Source organism: Typopeltis vanoorti, chromosome 7 (assembly GCF_054136105.1).
Source record: "Typopeltis vanoorti isolate ZY-2024b chromosome 7, IOZ_Tvanoo_1.0, whole genome shotgun sequence".
In the NCBI taxonomy this organism is placed as follows: Eukaryota; Metazoa; Arthropoda; class Arachnida; order Uropygi; family Thelyphonidae; genus Typopeltis; species Typopeltis vanoorti.
Genome location: NC_143555.1, coordinates 21,849,463 through 21,872,545, shown reverse-complemented (window position 1 = coordinate 21,872,545; position 23,083 = coordinate 21,849,463).

Genomic DNA, 23,083 nt, shown 5'->3' with positions numbered 1-23,083 from the left:
AGAAACATTCACAGTTAGAGCCCGATCTATACTTAGAATGATAGAGATGTATATCTGGAACTGCGAATGTTGCAAATACATTTGTCATCATAAAACCTTCAAAATGACGAAGTACTATTTACTTTCTGCTAGATACTTAATATATTCTTTGTTTTACGACACTGCATGCACATTTAAGGCGCCCATATTGCGCAATTATTGTTCCCTTTATTAATCTCCGAAGACAATGTTATTACTGGAAAAAGCAGACTAGTGTATTAAACACTCCGCGGATTTCGTATCACCTATACAAGATATCATTATTAAGGAAGTTGAAATCATGGCAAGCTCTGACATAGTCTCCTTATTCACCAATGTCCCTACAAACAAAAAGATCATGACTAAAAAAGATCCTTACTTACTGCATCAACTCAGGATACTTCAAATTTCAGGATACCATCTATAAACATGGTCTTGCAATGGGTAATCCGTTGTCTCCTGTACTTGCTAACATCTATCTAGAAGATCTAAAGGTTAAAGCCACCTCTTCCTATCCTTTAATACCAAGAATTTGAAAAAGATATATTAACGACATTTTCCTGATTTGGAGCCATGGCCGTGAATCTCTCCTGAACTTCCTTGAACGTCTAAATAGTCAACACCAAAACATAAAATATGGCTGAGTTTGAAGCTAATGGTTCTAATGACCCGTTCCTCAGAAAAACTTAAAATCTTGATTTACCGAAAACCTACACACACTAGCAGATATCTCCACGGTCATTCCCATCATTATCCTCCATAGAAGCTTGGAATCATTTCTACTCGAGGACATCATTCTCGCTCTCTTCTTGATGATGAGATAGAACTTTATAAAGAACCCAAGTTTCTCAAGTCTATTTTTCAACTAAATGGTTATTCTCAAAAAACTACTGATAAATTCCTATTTAATCCACCCGGTCGCCGTGATGAAAAGACCATTAGTGTAAAAGGTAGTATTTCTATTCCATACATAAGCTCTGTCTCACCCAAATTAGCCAAAGTTCTTTGAAAATACAACATAAAAACTTTATGTACTCCTCTTCCTAAAATCCTAGACATCATAATCTTAAATATTCTGGTGTTTAACAGATCAGATGCAATTGTGACATACCTTACTTTGGCCATACAGAGAAGTCAATCGAGTTACGCATTGAGGAGCACAAGAGAGACATCACTTACAAGAGAACACGAGCCAGTGCTTTGTCTAGTCATGTTATATTCTCGGCCAATTCTAAAGAAGAAAACCATAGCCATACTAATAACATTTTCTGTTGCCATGATGAAGTTGAAAGGAAGATAATAGGATCAAAGGAAATCATTCTCAACCCCTACATCTCAACAACAACCTGAGTTACAACTTTTCAGACTCTCATTGTGCTGTGGTCAAATTCACATTCATGCATACCCCCAACAATGAAGCCAACGAAGGAACAATTTTGAATGCGCAGACTTCAACGTTTCAACGTTTATTTGCTGATTATACATATGTTTAATCAGCAAAATGCTCTGATTTCAGGATTTCTTTTCTATTTTATAATTCCATTAATACGTTTGCGATATTTATAGAAAATATTTTAAAAAATAGCTCAAGACGGTGATTTTTGACAAGCAGGATGTTCTTGGGAAAAAAGGAGTTCAATCCTAATCTAATTTCTAAATACTACTTTGACTTGAATGTTTTTGAATTTGTGTTCTATCCTTGCTTCGTGCTGTACGCGTGACAACAAATCGTAAGCAGCCTACACGTCTTCTCAAACAAGGTGACTAAATTTGAAACCATCATGAAGTTTCGCGGATATTATTTTCATTGAGTTTAATTTTATCAAATATATATCAGATAGTGCATGCAATGTCGAGTACATAAAATACAAAAACATGTAAACACAGAATTTTCTCATTAGTGCTAAGAATAGAAAATGTATATCAATCGTCATTTACAAGACATTAAAGAAAAGTAATGAATTTGTACACGGAACATGAGAAACATGAACAACTGGTAAAAGACAAAGCAAGTAAAAGTCAGTTATGCTACGATATTTAGGTTTTAATTTTCTTTCGGCAAATGAGCATGCTCAGATGCAGTTTTCGTTCCCACGGAAACAGGAGCAGTACAAAACGATAATCTGCATAGCCTTGTAAACAAACAATAGAAGAAAAGGAAATAGTTTTAGTATGCGTGTATTTTGAATAATTTTCTCCCATTCAAAGAGAAATTATTATTGTTGATTAAATGGTAAATCTGACGTAGGCCAGGTCGTTTGCTAACTCCATCAATAACTCCAATTACGAAACGAAAAGTTGTTAAGAAGATTCTCACCAAGATATCCAGATGTTTCATTCTTGTAAGAATAATGAGATGGCATCTTGTACAACAAAGTAGTGCAATTCATTTTAATTCCGGGAACAGCTAAAAATTAAGTTTTAAACCTGGAATTATTTGTAATAATTTTATCCATGAAATTTGATGTATGATTACGTTCTGCTTAAGCGAACATTTAAAATTTCTTTCCTGTTTAAATAAGTTATCTTCGGAAAGGCAAGGACAGACTTTAATTACTCAAAGTATATTTGTATAATTTCCTCGCTGTCACACGGTCTTGTACAACTCGTGAATAATTTAAGGCCATGTCAGGATGACTTAAAGGTAGGAAAATATGTTTGAATTCATTTATCTCCAGACTGGTGTTAATCAGAAGGTATTGTTAAAATAAATATTCATTTATCTACTGAACATTTATAAGCTTTCCTTGCATAAATATTCAGTCGTTAAGACTATATTAAGACTACATTGCTGTATAAATGGGGGGGGGGGTTCGGAAACGTGGAGGTTCGGAAAACGTGGAGGGGAGGTTGATAAATTAGAAAATCCGGTTTTTTTTTTTTTAAATAATGTATATACAAATATATACATTATTATATTTAAGGGAGCTTTTTGGAGAAGAGGAGGACGGGTTATATGAGAAACCGGGGCAGGATTTTCTAATTTATCAACCCTCCCCTCCACGTTTTGCGAACTTCCACGTTTCTCCCCCCCGTTTTCCGAACCTCCAAGTTTCCGACCCCCACCCCCCTACATTTTTAACAGCAAACAGCATAAGTATGGAGAAAGAAGACATCCTAACTTCCAAACAAGGTATGTGCAAAATTTCTTCCTCTATTAATCTGCATATATTTACCTTTAAAATACACTTAGAACACCCTAAGATTGTTGAGTAAAGAGCCAGTGTATTTAAAATAAGGGACACTCCTAAACGAAAACAGGCAGAAATAGCCGTAAAAATAATAGTTTTTTTAAAGATGGGAATTTCCCAGAAATAATACCTAAAATTACAATATAATTTACTAGCTGATTGTACATTTTTTCTTTCTTTTTTTGTGACGCAGCTACATAATTTATTGAATGCACTGCTGTATTCGGTATTAAAACCATACTAACAAGGTTTTTGTTACAAATTGTTACAGACGGCGCATTTTTTTTCCCCTAAATATTATCCTCAGTTATACCGGAAACTAATTAGGATGTACGCAAAAAAAAAAAAAAAAAAAAAAAAAAAACAAAGTCACTCACTACCTGTTAAGAAATTTCCCGTTAATAAAATATATTACGTTACATTAAAATTCCCTTAAATTTCATAAATGATCAAGACATAAATCTGAAAAAGAAGCGGGAGACAGTTATTGTAGTTTTAACACATCACTGACATTAAATTTCTATGTTACATATTAATAATATTTTTTACCTACCCAGCAGACCAACGCAGCAAAATTTCATTCAACATTTTACAGCATGATCCATTTAAGAACGGACACATAAATTATGCATTCAATTTTTGTGCGAATAAAAGGTCATGGATTTCAGTGATATCTGTGACACTTTGGACTCGTTACATTAACGACTTTTCTTTAGAGACGACTCAATTTATGTTAACCGACTGGAGGTTTAAACTAATTATACCGATTGCGTTTTTCAACATGAAGCAAGCGGACGTCACCTGTTTTAAAAATCAAAAATTTTTTTTCTTAAAAATATGAGAGCATTTATCAATTTGTTATTTTGCTGATTATGGCCTTGAACGAATAAAAGTTCCATGCTAACTCAGAGAAAAAACAAGGAATAACGGATGCCATTTCGGTAGTATGAGAAGGCAACCCTCAGTGTCAACAGAAAAAGCCTGCAATCCTTAAGACTGCGGCAGAGAATTAACGAAACAGGAGTCATCAATAAAGTCAATTCCCATTTTCAAATTACGGACAGTATCCAAAATTCATTTTAAGTACACGCAGGCCCTTAACGTATTTCAAAAATCCGTACATTTACTAAAACATAGTAACTGAAACTGCGAGTTACAACTTTACTGGTTTCTATAATTATTTCGAATGATGGTTGTGTAAAAAACAAAACGTGTTCCTTTTATGCTTATCGGAATTAAATACAAAACCACGACAAAATACCGATATTTATTAAGTTGGTAAGGTATTTTTGCGCTGGTTTTCAAACCAGTGTCTTCATTTCATAAACAATTTGTCCTTTCACAGTGTACATTATTAGCAAATCCAATACTGCTGGGAAGAAATAAAATTAAGACAAAGAAAAGAACTCAAGTCTTATTATGGCGCCGTGTATGGTAGTTTGTATTATTCCCCGGAAGTCAATGAAACTGTAAAATTAGTAATGAATTGATTTAGAAAATTAAATGCACTAAATTAGTAAACCTGTTTAATAATATATGGAATTGACAAATATCCTTTAGCCACATCATCTAAGTTTCTTCGGTCATAAATGCGATGAACACATCTCATGTATTTGTTTGAAATGCTGCTTTTAAAATAGTTGTGCGACTTGTGGACTAGTCGAATGAATAATTCTAACATAGAAAGGGAATGGATTGTCGAAAATTTAAGAGCCGACGCTAAATTGCATACTGATCATTCCGGTTACGCTCAGAAATTCGAAGTCAGCCAACACTTTTTTTTGTGTGTGTGTGTGTGTGTGTTCAATAAGTAGTTCAATATTTCTAAATAAATTTGAAAATATTTAACAAACTTCATTACTCTCTCACTGAATGAAAAAAAAAAAAAAAAAATTAAATATTCAAACCTTGATTATTTGATAGAAACCTTTTATACTTATTTCTACGTCCTCCTTTTTTCACTTTAGTATAAACAAAGGGACGTCAAGAAAACTTTGTTTGATCTCTAGACCCAGAAACTTCTCGGGATATGGACCTCCATGGATAGTCTGTTGCTCTCTCTCTGCTTACAAAGGATGGAAGGTGTAAAAATAATCAGTATTTCGGTTTCAGAGTGAAAGGTTCATGCGGTTACATTGACAAATGAATATCGATTTTCTATCCTTTAATAAGACATTTTGCACACGTTGTAGATTACGCCCATGATAGTCAGATCGTACTATCTTCCACGGAAATGTGACGAAAATTACATATTCTTGTAATTGTTTTGTTATTCAATAAAACACTTCCACAAGAATAAAGAATTTAAAATTCGCACAAATTCAAACATTCAATTCCTAACTTTTCTTCCAACAATAATGTGCAACGCGAGAATTCTCTTTCCAAAGCAACCCCCGTATCGCATGACATTTCGTGAATAATAAAGAACAAACGAATAAATTTGGAGAGCTGCTTAATCGCACTTTGTACACTTAAAGGAGTAACCTTTCGAATTTTCTTCTTCATTCTTCTCTTCAATTTGAGGCCTACATCTCAGAAACGAAATTTGTTTTCTTGTAGGAGAGGTCACCTTCACTAAGCTCGGCGTCAATCTTACTGTGTTTACAGAAACATAAGAAAAAAGCTCTTGGCAGTGTTCTCATTCAGAAAGTTAATCCTATTAATGCTGTCTACTCTGTTTACATAGCCAACGAGGCAACAAAACGCGAATGCTAAGACAGAGATGTCCAGAATGCCCATGAAAATTCGTGCTGGATGATTTGAAACCTTCTCATTACTATCACTGAACACTGCATCGGGGAAAGCCAATAAAAGAATTTATTTCCTTCTCCTTCATTGAGCCTAGTCCATTCACTAATTATTTTTAGCAGAAATCAATATCTGCTAAATATATTCAAAATTATTAAATGCGTACGATGTTTTTATGTAATGTATGAGTATCTTAATTATTTTTTTTTCCTTGGGTAATTATGCCAGAATTTTTTTCGCACAGAGAACAAAATCTGGAACTGTTTGAGAAAGCATAATTTCAATATTGTCTCACTAATAAACGCATATTTCATGGATTTAGAAACATATAGTTTCGGGAGTATCTGTTTGATACTCCTGTTTATCTTTTTGCTAAGAACTCTTAATTTATATGCCTCAGTCATATCGCCCCCTCTACTGCCTATTAACTATAGTCTGCAATTTACATTCTCTCAACCTGTCTTCATAGCGAGTATTCCACAATCCTGATATTGCTTTTGTTATTCGCCTGTGAATTTTTTCCAGAGCTTGCATCTCACCTAGGAACGCCATTGACCAAAATCGATGCGCAGTAGTCCAGATGTGGTCTAATCAAAGACGAGGCATGATAAGCATTATCTCTGTTAAATGCATCTTACTACCAACTCCCTTGATGAGTCTTGACGGCAGGAGGTGATTGTATGACAATAATAAACCATAAGTACATTATTTCCATTATCTGCTTCTACACTAAGGATGTAAAGAAAGTATTTTGAAAGAAAACAAAACGATTGCTGGAGAGGCAACCAATATTCCAGTTCAATACAGTGGCATTGATGTCCGTCTTTATTGCACAGACAAAGACGAAGCGACATTTCCTATTAAGTTGGAAAGATTTCGGTTAAAATTCCGCCTATAAAGCGAAGATTGAGTATAATACACATTCCCTTGAGACGCCTCGTACAGAGCCACTGAGGTTACCCCACCATTTCTCACAAAATATGATCCATCTCGAAAACGGTGTACCAATCAGAACATACGCAATCAACTGACATATTAAATTGGCCTCATAACTTAAGACAGTAATGTTCCAGCCAAATCAATTCCAATGGGTCTTACCTTAGACCTAAGAGTTCATATATTACATAAAGGCTAACTTATATGAATAAAATATTAATCAGCGATTAACCTGCAGATTTCAATTAAAAGAAACCTGAAAAGTTAAATAGCTGATATCCAATGTAATTAATAATATCCTTGGCATAATTAATCGTGGGAAATTTGAATTATAGTCTCTTACGTTTCTTTAAGCAAAACAACTTCATTTTACTTAATTCATATGCAATTTCAGTGTGGGCAAAAATAAGTCGCATTCATTGTTCGGTCTTGTACGTTTATTGATATTATCTTATGGTCACAAAATATGACATTTTATTTCACAAATTTATTCACTGTACTGAATTTTTGTCACTAAATGGATGCAAAGTATTAGATAACAATGTCCCGTGTACAATTAGGAAAAAAGTCATCATATTTAGGTAAAGTCTTAAGCTATTCAAGTTGACAGGCACACATGAACCATGTTGAACAGTTGTCTTAATATGCTCCGCATAATCCATAGTTCCGGAGTATCTGGAGTTGTCAGTCAACGTTCCTAATTTTATGAACTACTTCCTAATTAATGCACTATCGTGGGATAGCAATTCAGGAGGGACAAATAACCTTAAACATCGTCATCGTTCACGAGGGTTGAACGTAATTAATGCAGTTCATAAACTGCTAGCTCTCGTTAATGTGGAGATAACTATTTACTTTTCAAAGAAAATGTAACACAATGAAAAAATCAATAACAAAAATGTTTTAAAGCAAATTGAAAATTTCGAATAAATTAGTCAAATGTCGACAATAATAAAGGATGAAAAACGGTATTTAAATGAACCTTAAAAATAAAAAAATAAAAACTAAATTCAAAAAAATTACAAAAGACCCTGAGGATAAGGTGGATTACAGAGTTATGGTTCTATATAAAGATTTTACAAAGAGTAGGTAGTGCTTGCATTAGCTGCATTCAGATATAAATATAATCCTCTAAATAATATATCAGAAATGACAGCCGAAGCAAGAAACCATTAAATAAATAACTGTTCCAATTTTATTCTGTATTCTGATCTATGTTTTTATTAAATATGTAACCCAGAATACTGTCTTTATCCTCTCAATTGTATTGAACATAACCTTTGTTACGAACAGTAGGTATCATGTGATTTAAAACTTGGAACTCCTGTTTCCATAGCAATATTCACATGCGTTGGGCCTCACGAAATTTGTCATATATAAAGAATTATGTTACAAGTTCCGGAGTATCTGGAGAATTATGTTACAATTCCGGCATCTATTTCCAAATTGTTTACAAAATTGGAGAATTATAATTTCACAGAAATACGTCAAAGTAGGAGTTCGTCTTATTAAGGGTGATTCATATTGGTTTTCTCCGATATTCTTCTATCACAGAATATCGACGTAAACCCAGAAGGGGAGAGCTAACAACAACAAGCAAGAATGTGGACCTCTGAATCCTGCCATATCCCTTTTGATAAGATTAATGGTTTGTCATAGAGAGAATTTCAGTTAGCATTCTCTGTGCCACCTTGGTATGTATATACGCATTTAATCTGAGCAAATTCTAAAACTCTTATTCGAAATTCCGAATTTTCAGATTAAAATGTAGATCGAACTCCTGCAGGAACTTTTTCTTATAATGGCAGATGTTTTATTTATTTTGAAATCCAATAAATCTTTCCAGCAGCGCAATCCTGGAGCACTTTCCTGTAATGCAGTTTAATAGTCAGATTTGTCTGTCAATTTAAATAAATTCCCCGAAAGTTGCATACGTTTCCTGTCAGAGAAACGTGTGCTTCTTGATGACGCAGAGAAAATGGATGCAGCAGCAGGAGATACTTTTTAAGTAAAGTAGAAGAGATCCTTAAAGAAACAATATAAAAAATAACTAATGACGAAAAGTATATCCTGTGAATATTCCGAAAAAAAGGGGAGAAAAGTAACTATCGATCCATGTTACTGTCTTAGAGATGTTCTGAGAATATTCAGCACATTAACGATTCCACGGAGTTTTGCTCCTCGGGATAGCACACCGATTTCAAAAGTGACGCCCTCACCATTCCGTATTTTCTTCTTCTTGCAGAAAACCTTTAAGAGTGCGTTCAAGGTTTAAAAATGATTCGTGTACTTACTAATTAACGTATATCACAATTCAGTAACGCCGTAACTGATTTTACTTTTATTACTGTTTTTATTTTAAAATAGATAAAGTCAAGTTGGTTTTAATTCCTAACAATTCCAAGATTCCTCTGCATTTAAGGATAAATACAAAAGAACAATTCTGCACAAAAACAGAAATTTGTATGAGTTCTACGAAAGGATGCTACTCGATAGATATTCAGAATTTTCACTGCACTGGCAGAATGAAGCTTACAACATTCATTTTAGCAGCCACTCAGATTTGAAGAGGGCCAGGTTACAATTTTGTAATGATTTGTGCTGGTCACTAAAGGTGAGATGTAAAATATGTCAGTTAACGTCAAGTGAGACGTTAATAAAATCCAATGTCTCCGTCTGTTGCCAAATAAACGAACTAAAGTATTAATAAATTTTTTTGCTAATTAGTAATTCAACGTTTACAAGAATACAAAAACAAGTAGTGCTCGGAAAACGTGATTCTGGAATGATAAGATTAATCGTTAAAAATTCTTTTAAATTATCTTTAAAAGATAATAGGCTTATTAAAACATGGTTGATTGATATCCGCATAAATAACAGGTTATTAACATCTTATGAAAACGGAAGTAATATCATTTCTATCAGGTGGAAATTTTGGAGGGAATAAAATAACTGCCTCCACCTCGCCGTTTTCAACTGAAAGGTTCAGTCAGGCTGTGAACAATAAATTTTGTTCAAAATGTAAACAGCCCGAATTATCTCTCCAGAAAATCTCCTGGAAACAATTGTCTCCATATGAGTTGGTTAATATATATATATATATACGATATGCAGGCCTGGTTAGCGTATTCGCCCTCCAAACAAATGGCTTCGGGTTCGAATCTCGCCTTGGGCATGGATATTTGTGATGGTTGTTCACCTTCACACACTATATATATGCACACCCGACATGAATTGGGTCGCCATGGGACAAGTGGACGAAACACTCTCGCAATGGTAGAGGCCTTCACTCAGCTGTAGAGACGACGCATTCATCATGTCTATATGAGTGTATGTTCATATATAATATGTTGAATACAACTTATTAAAAAACTAATAAATAAGGGTAAGATACGAGATATCTTCAGAATCAGATGTTTTGTTAGAATATTCACTACTTCAAACACCCCTTTCAAAAAGTTGTGTTTTCATCAAAGATCAAGAGAAAACAATTTCTGCCTCACTTGAGTATAAACAAAGCTAAGCACCCCCAAACACTACTCATATTGGAGAAAATGAGGTCCAAAATTAAGAAGCGATTGTCGTTAATAAAAAGATGCTGCTTCCCGTGTTTTCTTTCAAGCACTGCTATAACACGCTACTCGTGCTGAATAAGACTCAAACAAACAAAAACAGGCCCGTATTGATTATAAGCGGCGTTATGGAATTTGCACAGACAAGGTTAAATATTCAGCGAGAGGATTTGTTTCATTCAGGAAAAACAAACAGCAACCTTGGAAGAAACGACAGTAATTGAATTGATGTCTACCGACCACAAGGTGCCACTTGCGCATGTGTGACGAATAGAACAATACGTGTCGCCAAGTTTAAGCCAGTTTATGACATTTCGCAAAATAGTGGCGTCAGCTTACCTAGTCTACCTGATCTTGTTTTGGAAAGAAGAAACTCAGACAATAAAGCTGCTTACACTAACAAGTAATTTTGTTTTTACCCCGTTTGTTAAGTTTCTTTTTCTCATCAATGTCAATGATAGGGAAGTTACTGGAAATAATGAACACACGAGTTTAGTGGTCTGAGAGAAAAGGCTATCAATCAATTAAATGAAGCTTGTGTAGGAAAGAGAACGGAGAGAGACATTGAGAACAATGAAAATTATTTGTATGCATTTGTTTTTGGGGTATCGAATGTTTTTTGACGAGGTTTTTTTTTTAACTGTAAAAGAAAGTTCTGCTGAAAAAAATACAAGATTAGGATCAATGATCCGGATGTATGGAAAGCTCCTAAATCTGACAGCGCTCGAATTAAGGATTAAATTGAAATTTAGCTGATGATGGCTGCAAAAGGCTAAAAAAATTAAGAAAAAAGAGATCACTACGATATCTCAGAGCACTGAAACGACATTCAACCTACAAATCGGATTCTAAATCTGCCACTTGTGGCATCCGTTTTGCTCACGAGGGACAATACAGATGTCTTTATTACTACTCTTAAGAGCCTTTTATACTCAGTGAAACTTAAAAACACTAACCTTCCAGTTTAGTTTATGTCCATTACTACACCATCAAAGAGACTTGAAATTTTTGCACTGCTATTAAAGTGTTTCGCAGTTAAATTACAAGGTTTATTATAGCAAAGTTGACCATTTTCTCTTATCAAGAGAGGATTTCAGTAGAACCTATTTTGGACTGCTAAATTTCTCTGCAACGTCAAAAAAAAAATTGAGGTGTGACAAAGTCTTCAATCAGTCAATAAAAAAACAACCACACAGTCTTAAATTTACATAAAATTATGAACAGGAAAATGAAACAACTTTGAGAATTTTCACTGAACGGAGATGAGAAAGTTTAATCGAACAGGGAAAGAAGTTTCAGTATGAAACAGACGTGAATATTTCAAGATATACATCTCCAAAACTCTAATGGCAAAAGGAGCAAACGTATAGCGCCATTTTTTTTTTTAATTTTAAAGAGCAGGATTTGTATATTTAAGCTTCAGTTGCCTCACGACACTAATATATGACAGTTTTACAACATTTCGTGGTGGAATTTATATAAAAAATATAGATGTGCCACCTGTTACATAGTTTCAAAAAATACCAAAGTTTCATAAATGATTAGTGGTAGTTGACAAGTTGTAAAAACAATCACTCAATATCTTCATGTTCCCAGCAATATACAGTATATGGTCAATCATCAGTAATCAGAGTCACCTCAGCTAAAATCTATCATGCCAACCGGCAATACAGCGTACACTTGTCTAAAGAACTTTGGTTTGTAGAGGGAATTCATCAAGATGCACCCATTTTCATCACAACGATATATTATGTCGTTGTGATGAAATACGTTTTTGCAGGTGATAAATAAAATTATGTTGATATACTTGACAGGCCCGCACTGAGTTCTAGTTTCATCCAAATATAACCTGTAGACCACTGCATTCTACAACAGTACATCGACTGGTCATTCTAATGAAAGAAGTGTGGCTTAACACATCTGAGGCAGGAGAGCCTACACGCTATTGATGGGTGTGCAATTTAGATCTTAAATTCATACAATGCTTTCTCTATACGTTATATAAATGTAGCGCATTTTTTTAAAAGTAATTAAACGAATGCGATGCGAAGAACATCACGCCAGTATGATGGAATATAGTTAAAGAACAAGAAAACTAGATGAAATTGTAAAGATCGTTTCAAGGGATGCGATATTTGGAGTAAGACTTTCATCAACATTAAACCGTTAAGCATGGCTGAATACATATTTAGGTTAACAATTATTTGAGATGTAAATTTTTCAGTGAATATGCCGAAATTATCCGCATTTTTAATTTTTAGCTTGGGTTATTAATATTTTCACTAAAGAAAAACAGTATACGGAAGTAAAATTCAGCTAATAATATATTCCTCTTTTTATCATTCAGATACCGGTTCCGTTCTAATTCCACATGACCATGCTATGATATCTGATGTCCAACTCGAATCCACTATCTCTAAACTAAGCCGAACGAAATTAAAGGAAATATCAAGATCTAAACGATGACAAATTATGTAATTTCTTTCTTCTTTCTTACCAGACTGATTTATTGCATTAGAATTCATTATGACGATATTGCCAACGCGATAATGACAACTCTCCCATCCAAGGGCAACGCACTGCTTACTACCTCGGCCTCTAACGACAGCAGTCCTTTTATCTGCTCAGTCTATCATAGTTACTGTGTAGACGCAAAAGTGACAGAATCAGGAAAGCAATTAATCATGCTCCGATATCCGTCGCCTTCTCCAAGGAAAGAATGAAGCATCATTTTTGACTGGGAAGTCATCAAACAGCATCTGGACGCTGATAATGTCAATCAGCGTTAGATGGCGTCGTGTGGTAACACTTTCAGAGACTTACAGTCAGGAGAACATCATAATATCTTTCTGTTCGCGTAATGAAAGCTTCTAAGAAGCTCCTCTGTATACGAGGTATATTGGACTGATGCGCCATCTATACTGACTTGTAAAAAATACACATGCAGCATATGCAATAAGAAGCAAAAACGGATTTTGACCGCCATTCATTAGTCAAGTAGTACTTGAGAGTTCGATTATATTTCTCGATGAATCATAATGCCATATTCTTTTATGGGACTTCGATACAACATATGCTTTATTATTAACACATTTTGAACTGAACAGTTACGATTGCTATTCTTACAATATTAATACTCACTACCTTTAAAAGGGACATTGTTTTTTGTCTGAATATCAGGTTTTCCAAAGAGGAATGCAATCGATGAACAGGAATTATACAGCAATAAAGGCAACTAACTGCAGAAACCAAACGCAATTCACCACTCTCAGTAAATAATAGGAGCATATCGCAACATAGTACTGATTTTCATTCATATAACAAGCATCTTTCATAAATGTGAAAGGAGATATGATTTTGGTGGCGAAATGCTAAAAAAATAAATAGCGTTGACAAGACCAAATACTGTTGCGATAAGAAATTCTGTAGGTCATCTCCGGTAAGAGTGTCGCGATATTTAAATACTATTAATTGCTTAACCGCATGGACGGGTACGTCTTTGATGCTGGAAAGGGTATGCTTTAGATTTCTTCAAGAATGGAATTTGAAAAAAAAGCGATATGTCAAGTTCGAAATTCTTCGAGCTGTCAATGTTGTCATTACTCAGTTTCCGCAGTTTCCTCAATTTCGGCCGCATATGCACGTAAAAATGTTTGCTGCTCGGGAGGCAGGTTAATGTTAAAAACGTTTTTTTTCTCTCGATTCTGTCAGTTTTAACCTGTATATGTTTTTATATTTTTGCAGCAAGATAGTGGATCGCAATAGCCCCATTGCTTCTGATAACTACTAAACAACAGCATTATAATAAGCGAGACTTTATTAAATTAGAATAAAAAAATGTGCTGCTTGGATTTTCTGAGAACGTAAAAGTCATCTGATATTTGCTGTTATTCCTTGAGTGATGGTTTCCATAATTAATTAATGGTATGAAAATAAAAACATCCAAAATGCTGCTTGCAGTTCTTGTTCGATAGACAACTCATTTTCTGTCTCGCATAATTCTAGAATTAATTGTAATTATTAATCTTCAATCATCATTTGAAGTTTAAAAAGCATACAAAATGCATCATCTTTAGCCGGCTTAATTATTAGAAAACGGTTATATAACTTTTCTTTAATCACTGAAAACATTCTCTGTTCGACGGAGACCACTGTCTGAAATCGTAATTTCTTGTTACACTTGAGACGTTTCAGCACATATCCCAGAAATTTCGTTTTTTTTTCTCTGATTTAAAACAAGACTGTGTTCGTAATGCCTACCAAGCTTTCGAAAACCATAAGAGAGAGAGAGAAAAAATGTATGCAACATGTGCACTGAAACATCAGAATTTGTAACAAAATTTGTAAACATCAAAAGTAAAACTGCTCGACTTTTTGTTCGAGCAGTTTTACTTCTTTTGCTTTTGATCACCTTGAGGATTATGTTAAGTCAAAGCCATACTTCGAATAAACAGAAAAATTCTGGCTATTTATATTTTAAAAAAAATCAGTAACCAAGTCTTCATTCAATAAGTAACAAGGCAGTAATAAATCAACGCTTTCTTATTACTGCTTTACTACTATTCGTAATCTGATTTTTTCTCTTGGAGCATGCAGTTAACTTCTGATTTAAACAAGTGTATAGAACAATTTTGTTGTTAGAAGAATCGATTATTGTGAACTTTAAATTCTGTAATTATTTTTTAAAACATGGATGATCTTCATCCTAAAACTTATACATGACTATTTGTATACAAACAGCGAGTATAAAAAAATGATAAACTTAAAGCTCTTGCAGAGGAATAAGAACTGATCCTTAGTAAATCAATCTGCAAGGCATATTTTCAATTTCTATCGAGTTTCTGATACTTACGAAAAGAGAATCTTGCAAAACCATAATTTCCAATAATCTTGCTATTACTAAATGTCTCAATTATTCCTTTCCTCAAAAATCATTCATTCATTTCTGCTTGCTAAGGAAACTGGGCATCGCTCTTTTTCTTTGAAATATGGCAAGATCTTCGAAATCCGGACGAGATATGTTTGGAAAATAAGTTTGCAAACACGCCACGTTCGCAATAGTATTGGAATAACAAAACATGAAAAGCATATAAAATATGGGAAAAAAATAGAAACGGTACGCTGGTCAGAGATTATTGACCTCGAATGAAATAATGATTTTCATGTGCAGCGATGATTAAAGTGGTACTAATTGGCAAAATGTGGGATTTGAACCGGAAAAACTCTACTTAGAATCGCATTGTTCACTTTCGATTGAATAGGAAAACTGAGTCTCGCAACCGATAAGTACAAAACTGTATCATTCCAACTGTAAAGCATGGAAAGGGGGGGGGGATTGACGGTATGGATGGGCCTGCTGGTTTTTGTGGATATTTCGAACGGAGATGTTATGCTCCCTCGTTTTTAACAACGCTGCAGTTATAGGAATTCTACATAAAGGAAAACATTCGTTCCATCAGTTTCTTCTCTCACTCGACACGCACATAAATGGGATGAAGTGGATCGAGATATGAGAAATCCTCAGAGGAAGCCAAAATCCATGACAGAATCCAATGCATGAAGATTGAGGAAATTTGTTTCGAATGCAATTTTGTCAGAAGTAAGTTGAAAAATTTTACCTCGAAGATTAAAAGTACAATACGCGCCAAAATTTGGCTTATGCCATACTGAAAAACCGTTTGATCTCTGGATTTTTGTGAATTCCAGTTACGATTTTGTAACTGTATTACCGATATTGCATGAGTTAGCAACGCTTTCCCTTTTGAATCTACCTTGATCAAAACGGTTTGTATCAGATGTCGTTGTTGGATCATCAGAATATTTTATTTTGTGAAACACCAAACATGGCCACCGTGCGTAACTGGAGACAATACCTCCAGTAATTATTCCACACTTAAGTAACTTGGGAATGCATTTCTCGATCTTGTCTATTTTTAAATATTATTATTTGTCCAAGAAAGTCATATTCTGGCATGTAATTAATATTTATGCCATCGAAATATGCAAGAGTTTTTGAGCAATAGCTTTACCCATCTGTATCAACTTTCATTAATTTGCTTCTTGCATTAATTTGCATCTCATATACAAAAATGATAATAAGCATCGGTGTTATTCCATAAAGGGAAAGACTACATTTATTTCGTGATTTAGGCACTATTAACAGCAGCATGGTTGGACTGACACTTATCTTTGTTTACCAAGATGGCCTATTTTTCGCAGCCTGCAAACAACGTTAGGTTTTAAGTGTCATTGGGATAATCTGCGCTTTTACTGAAAATTTTTCAAAGGAGGGCATGTTGACATAAATTTCATATACAGTTTGCAATTTGCATATAACCAATGCAAAAACCACCATTATTAAGTAACCAACAACAACTCCCACATTTTGTCTTAATCGAAAGATTATGATGAATATCATCATCATCATCATCTTCCTTTTACCATCGGTGTCGAGGGTTTATTAATCATCGGACCTTAAACCGTTCATAGGATAAGGTGGTCAGCGGTACGCCCCAGTGTATCCTATGTCCTGCAGTGTTCAGTTCTCAAGGCTGGTTTGCCTGTTTTGCGGAAGAAAAACCCCAGGATAAACTGGAGAAAAAAACTCTACTGTCCACGCCCAAGACCGGCTAACTTGACTATGGCGGAGGAAGATCCTTCAGCTCCTCACATCACCGACGGGAATCGAACCTAGGACATTCCTACCCCAGGCATGTAGTTGCGAAGCGCACACAACCACTAGACTAACGGCGCGGACCCTTTTGAATATCAGTTTTTTTAAAAGTATAATATTCCGTTATAATGAACTTAAATTATTAATTTTATTATGTATGTTACTATATATCATCAATTCCATGATAAACGTTTAGTACTTTATCGTCACACTGAATCGAAATAGGACCCATGTTGACATACATGTTTATTTTTGCTACAAAGAATAAAACTCTGAAATTTAATTTTACTTGAAGCACCCTGTATTTAAGCTAGTAACTGGTTATAAATAAAACAAATCGTTTTGTATTATCTCAGTTTATAAGAATCTTTGATCTCAATGGGTAACTTATGCTACGAGGTTGATTTGTTTCCATTGCATACAACTGTATAAAAATTATTTTAAAAAGTAACTATTTTAGATAAGTATTTATAAAGAAAACATGGAAAGTAATGAGCTTTTGCTAAAATCTGTGTTTTGGAATGTAAGTAGATTGCCTCTAGGCTGAATGACTTGCGTGTAGCTTTCTATTGGTGGGTGCAAAAATAATAACAGTCAGAGTAAAATAAGTTCTGCAAGAGGAAGAAATTTATTTACATTCTTCTTCTTTGAGCGCCATCTCTTATCGGAAATCGGCGACCACCTTGGCAAATTTTGAGCGATTCTCAGCTACTCTGAACAGTCTCTCAGAGTTCATACCAGTCCACTGCCTGATGTCTGCCAGCCTAGATTTTCTTCATCTTCCTCGTCTTCTTCTTCCATTTATCTTCCCTTTTATAATCAATTGAAGTATCTTATATTTTTCATTACGAAGTATGTGACCAAGATATGCAGTTTTCCTTCTTTTTATGGTATATAAAAGTTCACGTGATTTCCCGATTTGTTGCAGTACTTCCTGATTGGACGTTTTTGCTGTCTATGGGATTGTTAATTATTTACATTAGAAACGAAACAAAATTGATTTGGTTTATGAGCATATGTTACGAAGATTAAGAAAATGCAAGCATGCATTAAATTGAAAGCGACGATAATCAATAGAAAAGAAAATATAAAACGGATCAAATGCAATAGTCTCTCTCTTACGGAGGCAGAGAGATTACAAAAAATATACTATGGATCACTCAACTGGATGTGATAGAAATGGCGATTTTCTAAACTCATTCAGATCGCTTGTTAATACCATTATATTAGAAGCAGTTATCGACACTTCTGTGTGATGCGAAATGAATAACTGTGTAAAGAACAGCAGAGGACGGTAACCATAATGCAGTGTAATTGAAAACAGATATCGAACACTGTGGTCCCAAAAGAACTCCCGTTAAACTAAAATGAGAAAGAATCAAAGGAAGCTCCATAAATTCAACAGTTATCGAAAGTCGAAAAAAATACTCTGCGCTTTCGATTTCTCAAATGTAAATGTAGTTTACGATCAGTTCTTTGAACAAAGTTGTTATTTACAAGGAAATATTTAAAGGCAGTAATGCTGTATAATCAGTCAACTTTATGTATACCAGCCCATATACAGATTTTACACGTAAATCAACTTAAGCTCTCGTAATGTTCTTTGAAATGATGCAAAATATTTTAATAGTTTCATATGTAAGTTCTGCAAGGAAAAGGAGAAAAATCTTTATCTTCAATAAAGTTATAAACTTATTTTCTCCCTTTTCCCCCTGCAAAAACGTGTCATTCTTGAAAAATTTCAAGAATGACATTTTTAAAGGCCTTGGTCAGATGACCATAGGATTTCTAATTTTCTAATCACAAGATGTACAAATGATTGTGTTCTTGGAAGGATTTCTGGTGCAAGAAATATCCCAAGTTATATAACAGTAGCAAGCCATCTGCTAAGATATTAAATATCTGCGGCTGCTTTTATTCAGAATATTTTGAGCCGAAGCAAACATGAAATGATAGTGTTAGTCTCAGGTATCTTTTATACTACGTGGCACGAAATGTCTCTGAGAGTAATAAAGTATTCAGTGTTGGTATAACGGCTACGTATGTATTCGGTTCTTTTGAAATTACATTTTCTTTCCAGAGAAAACAGGTGCGAATTCTGCACTTTAAACTCTTAAGCATTCCATTCAGAGCCATCAAACGATCTTCTGTAATATCTGTTTATAGCAGGGAGACAATATACACCCCTCAAAGACGGCATATCCTTTTTTAAGAATGTTCTCTAAACTTACCTGTGCACATTTCTCTGATCGTATGCTGGTCTAGAAACATTTTCCGAATTGAAGCTAAATATCTTCCTACTTTGTAAACAACATCAGTATTTACAATGCGTCTAAGGGAAGAAGAATATGTCTGTATGTCACTTGTGTTACTTTATGTAAATATTATAGCTATAGTAAAGCGATGTAAAGTGAACTATGCCATCAGCTTCAATCAATTGCTTGAAATGCGTGGCAACTTAACTGTTTCTCTTGGGAATCTGCTGAATAAAGTAGTATCTTGTAATTCTGGCCACACGTCGAACTTTATACAAATAGATGAAAGGTATTTTCATATATTCAATAAAGTTGACAATTCTGTTTGAAATATAGCCAACATGTTTCGTTTTTACATATTTCAATGCCTCAACAAGTATTTCTGATTTGGAATGCAAAAGAAAAGAAAAATATGAGTGTGCAAAATTACTCTGTAATTTGAGGCTATCGAACAAGCGTACACGCATTACTCATTAAAAGATATATCAAAAGGGGATAATAGGCTGCAAAAGAGGGAGAAATAAGAAAAATTCATTTTGTATTAACGTTTAGTAAGTTACTGTTAATTAAGTGGAAATTATAGATCAAAATTATTATTTTGATCTTTATCGATCTTGATCTTTATAGATTTTAATCTTTATCGATCAAAATTATTATTTTGATCTTTATCAAAAGATAAATCAAAAATATATCAAAATATATCTTTTGATATATCATTAAAAGATATATCAAAAAGGGATAATAGGCAGCAAAAGAGGGAGAAATAAGAAAAATTCATTTTGTATTAACGTTTAGTAAGTTACTATTAAGTGGGAATTAGAGATCAAAATTATTATTTTGATCTTTATCGATCTTGATCTTTATCGATTTTGATCTTTATCGATCTTGTCTATTTTTAAATATTATTATTTGTCCAAGAAAGTCATATTCTTGAACAATGCAAGGGATCGTTATAACAACCCTACTGGAGATTGTTAAAAAAAAAGAGACAGAAACAAGATTAAACTGTTGAAATTGTGATAACCAGACGGTGGGTTGTGAACAATGTCTGCACAATTCCAAGAAAGATAGCATATAATGGAGACTATATAGCAGTTTCTGGTATTTGATCCGGATTAAGTTCATGATCAAGCATAAAGATAAACAGAAAACAAAGGAATATTCCAAAACTTATACGAGTGCATCGCCTTGGGCCATAACATACATCATTCGAATTTCTTCCCAAGTTTTATGAGTTCAAACCAGGAAACCTTCACCAGGCCGTGAGGTATCAAATAGAAAAAATGTTCGCAACACTACACGTATCCTTATCTGTGCATTTTTATATTCATCTTAAATTCTGTATTTTTTTAAACTAATTTCTCTTAACAAAAGCATGTGTTGCGATTTACCATTGGTACATTTGCGTATTTCTCTTTGTTAACTTTTCATCCATTACCTTAACTTCATACAGTTCGTCTCTATAAGATGTGAATTCAGTTGGAATTGGTGCATACATTGCCATTCTATTTGCACATTTAATAAATACGCCGCTTCAAAATTCAGTGCTCTGAAAAGACTGTTAGTGAGCACACGTACTGAATCCTGGATAAGTGGTATCGAAATCGAAATCTGTCTTTATCCATGTATGGTAGATATCCAAAGGAATGCAGATGTCCAAAAATGTTCATTTAATTCAGGATGCCTTCAGATAAAAATGGGGAAAGCGCCACAGAGAGAGGGAGAGATCAGAAACTCCCAGCTCCCCGCCCCTCAAAAATTGTAAATAGTATGGAGACGTTAGCTAAGTAAGCAAATGGAAACTAGTTTTTACTAGTTTTTTCTGTTGGTGTCTGAACTGCTCCTGTACTTGTGAATGCAATTTTAATATGACACTCTCCGTCGCACGGTAAAAGCTCTGGTTTCTTTACTCCAAAAGCTCTGGGCTCGAAATCCGATGGATGTTGGTGAAAGCTTATTAAGGAGACCAGCTGTGATTTGTTATTTTAGCAGAAGCAATTGGTTACCAGAGTAATTAATTTAATTACTCTGGTAATCCAGACTCGTGTGCGTGGATTATGAAAATACCTCTTCGATGTGCTGTTTCTGGGAGTACAACATCATCGAAAACTTTAAGGAGGGAGGGAGGATTGCACTGCACTGTGTACTATTTCTTAACACTTCACTTACGCCATACCATTATCTAGAACCGAAATGGAATATTATACAGAACAGGCCAATCAACCAGTATGGAACTACAGGAAAAATTATTCAAGGGAAGTGTTATTGCTTGCAAAGGAACAATTCAGGTTACAAATATCGTAAAAGGTAGTTGAACCTGGCGTTCTGAAATAAATCTACTTTTAATTCGCTAATTGGCTCAATGTGAATTAAATGAATCAGTTCGATCTGCTTAATTTCAATAAGTAATTGTAATACCCAATATCGACTAATTAAATTGCTAAGACTTCTTTAAGCAATCTGAATTCACACAGGACGTTGCAAATCGCTCTCACAAACACTACTGCAGAAGATTCGAACTGACTTGCAGGGCAGAGTGTGGAAACGCACCCACACTGTTAATAAGAACAGCAATTTTAGGAATGGTTGTGGGTATTCATATTATTCCAATGTCCTTCAAGAAGGGGAACACAACCGAAACGTCGCAAAAATAATCACAAATAAACATAGGACACTTTTTTTTTTAAATGCCTGCATGCAGATATTTTCAGTTCAGAAAGAATCATTAGGATCCTTATCTTTCTCAATGAACTCCTAAATCGTTCCGTCTGAATATTAATGACTGCCGAAGTGCAGCAACCAGGAGAAGCAATTATTAGAAAGTGATCTTGGATGGCTTGATATCCAAGTAAAGATCATGCAGTTAAAGGGTATTTGAATTTTCCGTCTTTATATATTATTTTCTACTTATTTTCTTTATTTCTTATTCTCTAAAAAGATCGATTATTACTATGAAGTAAATCCAGATAAAATTTTGGCCTTTCCCTTAGTGTATTTAGCGCGGATTCTGATATCGATTTCTTTAGTATTTTAATTGCCATTCGCTTTAAGAGAAAAAAATGATGGAATAAGTGTCACTCTACAGAAAACTGTGAAAAGTCAAAACTTATTTAAATTGTTAAGAGCAAATATAAACATTAATGTTCCTAAATTGAAGCAAAAATTAAGAAATTTGTTTCTGATTTGCTTATTTTGTAAGTTTCACTGAATGTTCATAAAGAAATTTAAAAAGATTAATTGCATTAATGCCCATAGTAACCCAATACGAATAACACGTAATGTTTGTTATTCGAACGTTAGTATGAGCATCTATCTAAATAAAATTTACGTATATGGAGATTTTACGATCTAAAGATACAGCATATCCAACAGACTTTCCTGTGGTCCATGTCTCCGATTCAAGACATTAATGAACTATGATTATGCTGATAAAGTGACAATTACTTCCGGAATTAAGTACTTGTTGACAATTACTTAATTCCGGAAGTAATTGTCACTTTATTTAAACACAACTTAAAATCCTGCAGATTTTGTCGAAGATAAATCATTCAAAGGAAAACTTCTGCAAGAAATTCACTGGAATAAAGTTATTTTAAAATATCTACATATCCCCCATCCTTTAACCTAGGATGAAAACAAATAATTCCTCTTATAAATAAGTTAACGAAAGAATTTCATTTTAATAAATCA